The sequence below is a fragment of the Staurois parvus genome, unplaced genomic scaffold (genome assembly GCF_062004578.1).
Source record: "Staurois parvus isolate SC_StPar_1 unplaced genomic scaffold, SC_StPar_1.0 ptg000471l, whole genome shotgun sequence".
Taxonomy (NCBI): domain Eukaryota; kingdom Metazoa; phylum Chordata; class Amphibia; order Anura; family Ranidae; genus Staurois; species Staurois parvus.
This window is the reverse complement of record NW_028318267.1, coordinates 2,090,001-2,102,354: the sequence shown is the minus strand read 5'-3', so window position 1 is coordinate 2,102,354 and position 12,354 is coordinate 2,090,001. Positions and strand designations below refer to the sequence as shown.

At 44.7% G+C, this 12,354-nt stretch overlaps 1 protein-coding gene across 1 annotated transcript in view; it reads left to right on the top strand.

The window, feature by feature from the left end:
- Positions 1 to 12,146: 12,146 nt before the first annotated feature.
- The window catches only part of KIF5C (kinesin family member 5C), a 107,473-nt gene continuing 107,265 nt past the window's right edge, over positions 12,147 to 12,354 (top strand). Inside the window, exon 1 of the mRNA XM_089689371.1 lies at positions 12,147 to 12,354. This exon is cut by the window's right edge and continues 126 nt beyond it. The gene's annotated coding sequence lies outside the window, so the exon portion shown is untranslated.

The following is a 12,354-nucleotide window of genomic DNA, read 5'->3' as shown; positions in this document are numbered from 1 at the left end:
GGCGCAGTGACAATGACTCCCCCCCTCAGTGATACAGTGCAGTGAGTGAGCGTTGTCACCCTAGGACAGGTGAGACTACAAGTGAAATAAGTTCTCTCTAATAAAGGATCTCCTAGGTTTGGATGGCTGCTGTTTACTATTACAGTCTCATTCATGCCGGATCCAACATGCAGAACTGTATTTACGGGGATGAAGAGATGGAGCCGTAACAGTGAAGACTCCTTTCACCCCCCTCCCCCTTCCTCTCCCCTCTTCTATTCACATTAAAGCAGAACTTCACTCTTTCAATCAGCATTGACTATTTGTAATCCATATGCTGCCAGCATTAGTAATTAGATAGGAAACTATATCATATTTACTTGTTTTAAACTTTTTTTTTACATCTCTTCACTTACTTTCTAGTTTCCATGCCTAGGCAAATGATGTCATACATCCCAGCAGTCTTCAGGAGGGGAGGGAGGGTTCTCAGCTCAGCCAGTGCCTGAGCTAAAGGCAGATAGATTCCAGGAAGTAAATGTTACATGAATCATCTGCCTTTACTCAAGATGGCCACTGCCAGAAATGCCAGGGGGTGTTTTTCAAAATGATTTCTCAGCAAAATAAAGCATGGAGACATGAATGGATGAGGGAGATTGCTTTGAATATTAAAAATTAATTAAATAGCATTTTTGGTTTGCAGTGCAGTTCCACTTTAAGCCTTTTATTCTTTTGGGTATTCTGTGAATGGACTAGTGGAGATCCTGCCATTCATCGGCTCACCTCTCCCCGTGTCCATTCACAGAATGCCTGTGAACAGGATACAAGGCTTTTTTGAATGGAGGAGGGGAGAAAAAAGGGAGGGTGAATGACAGGATCCTTCATTGTCAGAGCCACTGCTCTTTATTCCTGCAGTGCCAGAAATACAGTGCTGTGTGTAAGATCCAGATTAAATGAAACTGTAACGTCTACAGTAAACAGCAGCCATCCACACCTCACATCCTGCTCATTAAGGGTTAATGTATTGCCCTTGTGGTCTCACCAATAGATTTTTGTTTCCTGGATCACAGTGAATGCTCCAAAAATGTGCCCCATGCAAAGAGGATAGTGGAATCAAAACTAATGGCAAGACCTGTTCCAATTTTGGATAGTTTTTTTTTTCATTTTATTTTAATTTTTATATCTATGTCCCTTTGGGGAGATTTCCCTTCATTTCCTCTCCTATAGCCATCTCTGAGTGTCCCCATTAGAACATTTCCCCTCTATTCCCATTCTGGTGACAACCCCAAATTTGGAATTTCCTTTCACTTTTGGTAATAACAGTAAACAGGACAGAGAGGGTGAATCTCCCTAGCAGGGGCAGTAAAGACCGGACAGGGGTTCTAATACCTCTCCACTCCATTTCACTTTTAATTATCCGTTAATACTCACCTTTAAGAGAAACTGAGGAATCTTCAAAGTGTGACACCATGTTGAGGGCCTTTCCTGAATTCTTCCTTTCACCGCCTCTCGCCCGCCATATAAGGAAATGATGGGAGGGCGGGGGCCTCTCCTTCTGGGAGGATGTCATATGGCCCCCTCCCACTCTAGCTGTGCATGCGCAACCCCGGGGGGCGTGGGGCGATTGCTGGTATGCTGTGTCCCTGGGACCAATCGCAGTAAAGAGATGATGACACAGGCGCTGTCATGTGATCAGCTGATCCCATGTAAATAGGAAATGCCAGTTAAAGCGTGTGAGGAGAGGAGAGCCGCTAAGCAGCAATCTTTAGAGGGAACATCTACACTGATATCAAAGCCCTGATGATCAGTGTAGCCCCATCAGTGCCACCTGTCAGTGCCCATCAATGTCACAACCAGTGCACATCAATGCCAAATATCAGTGCCCATCAGAGCTGCCCATCAGTGTCAGTCAGTGCCGCCTATAAGTGCCCAGCAGTGCCGCTTATCAGTCCCTGTCAGTGCTGCCTAACAGTTCCAATCAGTGCCACCTATCAGTGCCAGTCAGTGCCACCTATCAGTGCTCGTCAGTGCTGCCTAACAGTTTCAATCAGTGCAGCCTATCAGTGCTCGTCAGTGCTGCCTAACAGTTCCAATCAGTGCAGCCTATTAGTGACCGTCAGTGCTGCCTAGCAGTTCCAATCAATGACGCCTATCAGTGCCCATCAATGCCACCTATCAGTGCCATATATGAATGCTGAATTTCAGTGCCTTTCAGTGATGCCTGTCAATGCCCACTAGTGATGTATTGACGCCCATCAGTGCCGCCTATCAGTGCCTCCTCATCAGTGCCACTTATCAGTGCTCATCACTGCAGTCTCATTAGCTCACATCAGTGAAGGAGAAAAATTACTTATTTACAAAATTATATAACAGAAACTAAGAAAAAACTTTTGTATTTATTTATTTTATTTTCAGTTTTTTTTAGTTTGTTTACAAAAAACCCCAAAGGTGATTAAATACCCCCAAAAGAAAGCTCTATCTGTCTCAAAAAAATGATAAACATTTTGTTTGGGTACAATGTTGCATGAATGCACAATTGTCATTCAAAGTGCGACAGCGCTGAAAGCTGAAACTTGGCCTGGGCATGAAGGGGGTGAAGGTGCCCGGTAGGCAAGTGGTTAAAATTACCTGTTGTCTGGCTGTTGCATTTCTTTTTTGAATTGCTGACCTATAACAAGTTTTTGAATCAGGAGTATAGATTTCACTAGCTGCATGCTTGCTTTGGGTTGGTGACTCATAAAGTAGTGAGGCCAGAGTCAGCCAAGGAACTAGTGTTTTCAGGTCAGCAATGGTGATCTCCTATACTACTGGATTCAGACAGAGAGCACTTGTGGCCACTAGAGGGAGCCATTTTCAAGCCATGATTAGCTGCAATCTAGTGGTAGGTTTGTCTCATCCATGTCACAGGATCAGTTCACCTTCATAAAATAATAATAATAATAATAATAATAAATGCACATCTTTTTGCAGGTAAAAAAAAAATAAAAAATGCATTTATTATTTTTTTTACTAGGAGCCTGCAAATTATTGCACCCGCAATCAGCAAATCACAGGTGCAATGCAGGCCCCCTGCAGACTGTCAGTGTAGCTGTCCGCTCATACCTCGTACCGGCAGGCAGGAACACAATGACTTGAAGAAACAATGAACTACCCAGTGCTCTCAACAGTGCCGTCGTAGTTCATTGAGAACTACAAGCCATTAGCCACAAAGGCTGTCAATACTTGTAAATTTCCAATTCACAGAACCCTGTGAATGAATGACGCACCCAGGTGGGGCCCTGGTATTTTGCTGAGAAATCACTTTGAAAAACACCCCCTAGGCATTTCTAGCCATCTTGAGTAAAGGCAGATAAATCATGTAGCAGCCCCTCCACTTGCTGTGGGGGCAGATATGTGGGCCTGCTTACAAGCCGGGCTCTGTGTATCCATAGACACACACAGTGCGTTTCACCCCCGATCCCTCCTCACTGGATTTGATTGACAGCAGCAGCCAATAGCTCCTGCTGCTGTAAGCAAAGCCCATGAGAACAGGAAATGGGGGGAGAAGACTTGCAGCCGGGCACAGTGCTGGATCAATACAGGACTCAGATAAGTGTTAGGAAGGGGGGGACGGAGGGACAGACAATGCAAGTTTAGTTACCTTAATGCAGAGAATGTATTAAGATAAAAATAACTTTAGTAATTACAACCACTCTAATTACCTCTATTTTCATCATTTATGACCCGGAGGTATATATTTTTTAATTTGGTGAATTAGTATCTCCACTTTGTAAAAGTAATTGTGTACCACACATATCGGTAAAGCTAACGAAACGGGCGGTAGGGATTTCTGAACCTTTGCCACAGGCTATTCTAACCACTTGGCAACTGCGCTATAGCTGAATGACGGCTACAGCGCGGTTGTCCAGTCTAGGGAGGGCATCATATGACGTGCTCCCAAAATGCGCCCTCCCGCATGCCCCCAGCAGTGCGCACTCGGCCATCTCCATGATCGCTGTGTCCTACAGACAATGACAGAGCAGATCACTGCGGAAGTACAGTTGCCAGTTATTGGCTGCTCTTTCCTCATCCAACAGTGTCAGGAATGTACTGCCGATAACCAGCAATTATCATAGAACAGGTCAGCACTGATCATCAAGGCACTGATAACCTGTGCCCTAATAATCAGTGCCCAGCAGTGCCTCCCACCAGTGCCCAGCAGTGACACCCACCAGTGCCCATCAGTGCCCCCCATCAATGCTACCCATCTGTACCCATCTGTGCCGTCAGTCAGTGCTGTCAGTGCCGCCCATCAGTACCCATCATTGCTGCATATCAGTGCAGCATCCTCAGTGACACCTCACCAGTATATGAAATGAAGAAATGCAGCGCAACAATATATAAACAATATATTTTGCTGCGCTGCATTTCTTCATTTCATTTACTTTGTTACATGTGGGAACACATTATATGCGAGCTGCACAATTTTTTTTAGGATATTTTATTGCGCTGAAGGTTTTCTATACACCTCATTAGTATCGCCTATCACTGCCCATCAGTGCTGCCTATCTGTGCCACCTCATCCGTGCCCCTCAGTGCTGCCTATCAGTGCCCATCAGTGCTGCCTATCAGTGCCCATCAGTGCTGCCTATCAGTGCCTATCAGTGCAGTCTCATCAACGCACATCAGTGAAGGAGAAAAATTACCTGTTTGCAAAATTCTATAATAGAAACAAAAAAAACCTTTTTTTTTTAAATGTTTTGCTCTTTTTTTTGCTTATAGTGCAAAAAATAAAACACCCAGTGGAAATTAAATACCACCAAAAGAAAGCTTAATGTGTGTGAAAAAAAGGATAAAAATTTCATATGGGTACAATGTTGCATGAATGCGCAATTGTCATTCAAAGTGCGACAGCACTGAAAGCTGAAAATTGGCCTGGGTGGGATGGGGGTAAAAGTGCCCGGTAGGCAAGGGGTTAAAGGGCCGTAGCGCTAGAAAACTATCTGTAGTGCTTTACTGAATTCCCCAGATAGTGTAGTCTGTGCTGTTTGTTTTTTGTTTTTTTTTATATAGATTTGTTTTACGTGAGATGGTGCAGCCAAGTATGTTGGATTGGCATAGCAAGGATTTGTGTAACTGTTACTATGGTTTATGTAGCAAGTAAATGAATAAAACTCCCAGTAATGTTATCACTAGGCTGCAGCTGGAGGGAGCTCTAATGATTTGTAGTGTGGGTTCAGGAGACTAATACCCACAAGCTCACATTAAACGCAGAATGCAAGTGAGCAACATGTGTTTGTGCTCTCTTCTTTGATACAGGTTATGCTTTACTTATGTTATCTTTGTTCAGTTTTGTTTGTTCTCACATTCAATTTCTCTTTTTAGTATCCTATATGTTAGTAATGATAATTATTTAATACAAATTGATGTGCTTTACCATGTGACCTGCTCTGCCACCATTCAGAAAGGATTTATCTGTATAATGTGATCCATTTCTGTTCAGCACAATAAACTCAGAATACAAGTGAGCAACACATGTTGTGCGCTCTTCTCTTTGATACAGATACAGCAGGATGCATCTTTATCATACAGATCACCCATAATCCTGTAACATTTACAACCCTAAAGTGTTACCCAACCCAGGACCCTGCATTCACTATATCTGGTCTCCCTGGACCCTGCATTCACTATATCTGGTCTCCCTGGACCCTGCATTCACTATATCTTGTCTTCCCGGACCCTGCATTCACTATATCTGGTCTCCACGGACCCTGCATTCACTATATCTGGTCTCCCCGGACCCTGCATTCACTATATCTGGTCTCCCAGGACCCTGCATTCACTATATCTTGTCTTCCCGGACCCTGCATTCACTATATCTTGTCTTCCCGGACCCTGCATTCACTATATCTTGTCTTCCCGGACCCTGCATTCACTATATCTGGTCTTCCTGGACCCTGCATTCACTATATCTGGTCTCCCGGACCCTGCATTCACTATATCTGGTCTCCCCGCACCCTGCATTCACTATATCTGGTCACCTGGACCCTGCATTCACTATATCTGGTGTCACAGGACCCTGCATTCACTATATCTAGTCTCCCAGGACCCTGCATTCACTATATCTAGTCCCCCAGGACCCTGAATTCACTATATCTGGTCTCCCCGTACCCTGCATTCACTATATCTGGTCTCCCCGGACCCTGCACTCACTATATCTGGTCTCCCCGGATGCTGCATTCACTATATCTGGTCTCCTGGACCCTGCACTCACTATATCTGGTCTCCACAGACGCTGCACTCACTATATCTGGTCTCCCAGGACCCTGCACTCACTATATCCGGTCTCCCCGGACCCTGCACTCACTATATCCGGTCTCCAGGACCCTGCATTCACTATATCCGGTCTCCCCGGACCCTGCACTCACTATATCCGGTCTCCCCGGACCCTGCATTCACTATATCCGGTCTCCCCGGATCCTGCATTCACTATATCCGGTCTCCCCGGACCCTGCATTCACTATATCTGGTCTCCCCGGACCCTGCATTCACTATATCCGGTCTCCTCGGACCCTGCATTCACTATATCTGGTCTCTCAGGACCCTGCATTCACTATATCTGGTCTCCCCGGACCCGGCATTCACTATATCTGATCTCCCCAGACCCTGCATTCACTATATCTGGTCTCCCAGGACCCTGCATTCACTATATCTGATCTCCCCGGACCCTGCATTCACTATATCTGGTCTCCCACAGTACACAGAACATGGAAATGCAATTATTTTAGTAAATATAAACTGCTAAATACCTTTTCTCTTCAGCAGTTAGAGCAGTCTTGTGACTTCTATCAGTGTCCAGCAGAGACTGGTTAAAGCTTGTAGGAGGAGTTTTCTTTCTGCTCTAGAAGGATGCAGAACCCCTGACCTCTGTCTGGACAGCGCTGATTGGCCCTGTGCTGATCACATGCGCTCTCCCAAGAAAAAAAAAACCTTTAGCAATACAAACCAAACTGAGCATATGCAGAGTGTCTCCACACGATATGTCTTATCAGGAGATAAGAGGGGGGGGCACTGTAAGAAGGTGAGGATCAGAGAAGTCAGGATCAAACAGCGTTTTTACACAATGCAGAGGCTTAACCCCTTAGGTTCCACAGTGAGTATAACAAAGGATGGCACAGTGGCTTAATGGTTAACATGTCGGCCTTGCAGTAAACGGGTCATGGGTTTGATTCCCGACCATGGAACCTCCTGCATGGAGTTTGCATGTTCTCCCTGTGCTTGCGTGGGTTTCCTCCGGGTACTCCGGTTTCCTTCCACACTCCAAAGACATGCTGGTAGGTGAATTGATTCCTGTCCAAATTGTCCCTAGTATATGTATGAATGTGAGTTAGGGACCTTAGATTGTACGCCCCTTGAGGGTTGGGACTGATGTGAATGTACAATATATATGTAAAGTGCTGCATAAATTGATGGCGCTATATAAGTACCTGAAATAAATAAACAAGCATGCTTTACCGCATATACAGACTGATTTTACTGTTGTGGGTTTATTAACACTTTAAAGTGTAAGAACAAAAATTGATAGTATTATAGCATATCAGTCCTTAGATGTGGTGGCTGCAGTTGTTTTCTTTTTTCAGTCTTTTTTTCTCATGCCATTACCACAGTTCCTGCTCTAGGCTGACCACACTGAGCAGCGTTGTCACCCTAGGAAGAGAACATGGCTCAGCAGCTCTTAGTCTGTAGGGGTCTTCGTGTTTCTGTAACAGACACAGCTGCCGCTACCTAAGCCCTATCCTAAGCATTGTGATGGGAAAGTCTGCTGAATTCTCCTCCCCAACAGAATGAGCTCACCCACTAATTCACTCCTAATTTCTGTATAATGATTTCCGGAGCTGTGTCCTGTGCCATGTGAGCTCTGTCCTCGCTGATGGATGTGATGGCTGCAGCTCTGGAGCAGGCAGGGTCAGGCCGCCTCTGTTTGCTTTCAAGGGTCACAATTGCAACATTCATTTCAACTCTAATGGATCAGTGGAAGACTGATTAGATTCTACGATTGGAGAATGACCATGAATTGTATCATTTGTGTGCTCACGAATACAGAGGGAGATGTGACTTGTCTACCGAGCACCAACCGTGAGTGAGCCAGGATATGCTGTTGCAGGTTCTTATGCAGCCTGTTCATTCTAATATCAAGACCAATGGAACAGTCTTTGATTCCTGGTCTGGTGCTGCATCCGAGATATCAAGGAAAGATAAATCCCTTTACCTGGAAACTGAAATTGATGGGAACAGTAGTATGGAATGGACATGTCCAAAACAAAAAAATCTGTTTTTGTTTCCAAATCTAACAAATTTTGTGTAGCTGGATTCGTTAAATTCGTACAATTCATTTTCTGGATTCATTTCAGTAATTCATATTTGCATTCAACTCTTTCGAAACTTGAAAAGTTGTTCGTATTCAAAATTGGTTCAACCGAATTAGAAAAATAACGGGGGGCGGGGGACCAATCCTTAAAGCGGAACTTTAAATTTGTTTTGAATGTCCGATTTTGTTTTCGCATTTGTTTTTTAATTCAAATTTGTTTTCGATTTTGTTTTCTGTTTCAATATTTTTATTAATAAAGTTTTGTTTTAGGACTACAAGCTCAAGATACGCCCACACAGGGGCAGAGCAGAACAATAACACAGAAACAGATACATCCTGCTGACTTGTATACCCAAATAACGAAATGTCCAATGACATCAAGGAGGGACAGCAAAAAGCCGAACCAAATAATAGCAGCAGTAATCCAACATATTACCAGAAAAAGAAGAGGAATGAAAAAAAGTTAGAAGGAAGGAAAAAGAAAATAAAACGACAAAAAAAAAAAGGGGAATCAGAAAGAAAACATGGAGGAAAGGGAAACTAGAAGAATCACAGATCCAGGGCTAGCACAGGCAGCGACTATAAGAGGCCATAACTAGTAGGAGTTTGATTTTGTATTCAAATTTGTTTTTTATTGCGTTTTTTTTAATCAAATTTCTTTTCGTTATTTTGGATTCCTTTAAATTTGTTATTTTTGTAATTCATTATTTGGATACATCCGAATATCCGAATAACAAAAAAATTCGTCCAAAATGCAATTCGGAACAAAACAAACAGCACATGCATAGCATGGAATAGTGGCTAAAAAAGACTGTGTAAGGTCCCGATCATGTGATCACTGATTGGCCAATCAGTGATCACATAAATAGTAGTAAGCAAGATGTCGCTTCTGACATCATTGCTTACTACCAGTGAAATCTGTGAATGATCACAGAGGTCACATGGTACAAGGCTATTCACAACAGTCTTGTACCATGTGACAAGCTGTGAACAATCACAGCTCTCACAGTAATTCTCAATGGCTGCAAGAATGCAGCCAGAGAGAAGAAGACATTATTGCTTTTACAGCCTTTATGGGTGTAAAAGCAATCAGTGCAAAAAAAAAAAAATCTTCATCACCCCCCACAAGTAGTACAGTGTCACTATGGTGACACTGTACTGCTAGGGTGACAGTATGTAAAAAAAAAACAAAAAAAAAAAAACCCATAAATAATAATATAAAAAAATAAAATAAAAATGTCAAAATTATAATTTTTGGTTATAAACTAATTTGGGTTATTTTTTTATTACTAAAAAGATAGCTGAATACATTTTGGCCAAGATTTATGAAGAAACATTATTTATTTGCAAAATGTTTGGAATTTTTCATTTATATAGCAAAAAACATAAAAATCCCAGTGGTGAATAAATACCACCAAAATAAAGTTGTGAAATGCTAAAAAATGAATATGAGTACAGTGTTGCATGACTGCGCAATTGTCATTCAAAGTGTGATAGCGCTGAAAGCTGAAAATTGGCCTGGACTGGAAGGGGGTGAAACATCCAGATTTGAAGTGGTTAGAAAAAAAAATCAAAAAGCAGCAAAAATGCAAATGCAGAAACTTGACCTGCATGGGTGTGATCCTAGCCTCATACCAGGACGTTTAGGAAGACATTCTCTGGTGATACAACTCTCAGTGCAGCCAGCTGTCACCCACCCCACACCATCAATGCAAGTCCCTATGGGGAGATTGTCCATACCAGATGTAATTGTCCCAGGGAATTTGCCTTCAATGAGGGGTGCCACAATATTAAACCTTTGTTGGAGAAAGGCTATCACAGCTCTTCTATCCAGCAGGGGATGGTCAGAGCCAGAAAAAGGAATAGGAAAGACCTTTTAATGGATATTCCCAGGGGCGGACTGACAACTCATGGGGCCCCCGGCAATAGGGCATCATGGGGCCCCTGTGTCCTTGCCCAAACTCAAAAAAGCCTATGAAAAAGGTATCAGGGGCATCTCATGGGGCCCCCTACTGACCCTGTGCCCACAGGCAGTGCTTGAGTATCCAAATGGTCAGTCCGCCCCTGGATATTCCTAAACATAGAAATCAGGTTAGGGGCTCGGGGGAGGAGGGAGGTGATACAACTGCCACTTTTGTAACCGCCTACTCTAGAGAATACCAGCAAATAGTCACAACAAGAAAATAGAACTTTCCTATTTTAAACACTAATAGGAGCTTATAAAAGGTGTTGCAGACACAAGTTGCTGGTTTTCTCCAGCTGACAAGCATCCATCCTGGGCACTTTTATGCCACCTAGCTTGTTTTCCTCTTCTGAAAAATGCCAGCCCACCTGGCTTGTCATATCCGGAGAGCTATACCTACAACATGAAGACCTGTAGATATTGTCATCTACATATGTCAGGCACATCTTCTGCCCACAGCTAGGCTCCCTGTACACTGCATCTGATAAACTCACGTTCAGGAGCTCTTCTGCGTTTTCCTCAGCAGCCCCTGACCTCTCCCTAATGTTTTCCTATGTGCCCATGTACACTGTGTCATTTACAGGCAGTTGAGTTTACAGTCGCTTGCGTTCAGGAGCAGGGGCGGACTGACCATTTGGAAACTTGGGCACTGCCCGAGGGCCCGGGGTCAGTAGGGGCCCCATGAGATGCCCCTGGTACCTTTTTCATAGGCTTTTTTGAGTTTGGGCAAGGACACAGGGGCCCCATGATCGCCTATTGCCCGGGGGCCCCATGAGTTGTCAGCCCGCCCCTGTTCAGTAGATTTTACTGGCGTTCAATGTACTGGAATGCTGTAAAACGCATAAAAAACACACCGGAACGCACATGTCCCTATTTAAATTGCCGAAAAAGAGAGGGGAAAAAATGAACTAGAATGCATAAAAAACGCACTGGAACGCGTCAAAAATGCATAAAAAACTCACCAGAATGTGCCAAAAATGTGTCAAAACCAGGGGTGGACTAACAACTCATGGGGCCCCCGGGCAATAGGGATCATGGGGCCCCTGTGTCCTTGCCCAAACTCAAAAAAGCCTATGAAAAAGGTACCAGGGGCATCTCATGGGGCCCCCTAATGACCCCAGGCCCTCGGGCAGTGCCGGAGTTTCCAAATGGTCAGTCCGCCCCTGGTCATAACATGCATGCAGAAATGCATCTGGAACACAACTGGACTGTATTTCTATAGAGTGAATTGGCCCTTAGGCCCAGTTCACACAAACACGCACTCCAGGTGCATTCCAGATACGTTTCTGCTGACAGTTCACACCGCATGCGGTTCTGGTGCTGTTTTGACGCAGTTTACTATGTTCCAGATCAGTTCTGTGCAGAAAAAAATACAGCATGTTCTACTTTTTTTTCTGCATCCGGAACGCACTGGAACTGCAAGCCCTGATGTGAACTATGACATTGACAACCATAGAACCTACTTTCTGTGCGTCTTGGATGCAGAAAAAAAGCAACTGAAACGCATGCAGTGTGAACTGTCCCTGAGGCTGTATGAGATGAGGGCTAGCCCTGTACATAGGAACATGGGATTGTCACCCATGGGTGCTGCTGTGCGGAGCTTACACTTCCGATAATGTCCAGTGTTGGGGGGGAGGGGTGACATAACCCCGGGGGGGGGGGGGGACCCCCTGTAATGACACACACCGGAATATGATTCCTTTCACTCTCCATTCTCCATGGGTGACACTACAGGGAAATCTGCACAGCCATCTCTATGCAGCATCCTGGACTCCCCCCGCACCTGCCGGTCCACCCCCCACACTACAAGTCCCAGCATGCCCTGCGGCATGGGGGGGGAGCATCTCAGGGCGGGGCCCGGTGATGCAGTGAAGTCACAAAGCTGGCAGGAGAAGGTGGCTGGCGGTGGTGCTGATGATGCGGGATGGCCGGGCTGATCTCCGGGAGGGACCACCAGTGATTGCACCCATGTAGTGTCCGGCCTGTCATCCGGCTGACTGATCGGGGAGACTCCCTCCTATTGTCATCCCTCCATCGCGGAGCCCACACCCGCCGTCCCCGGAGAAAC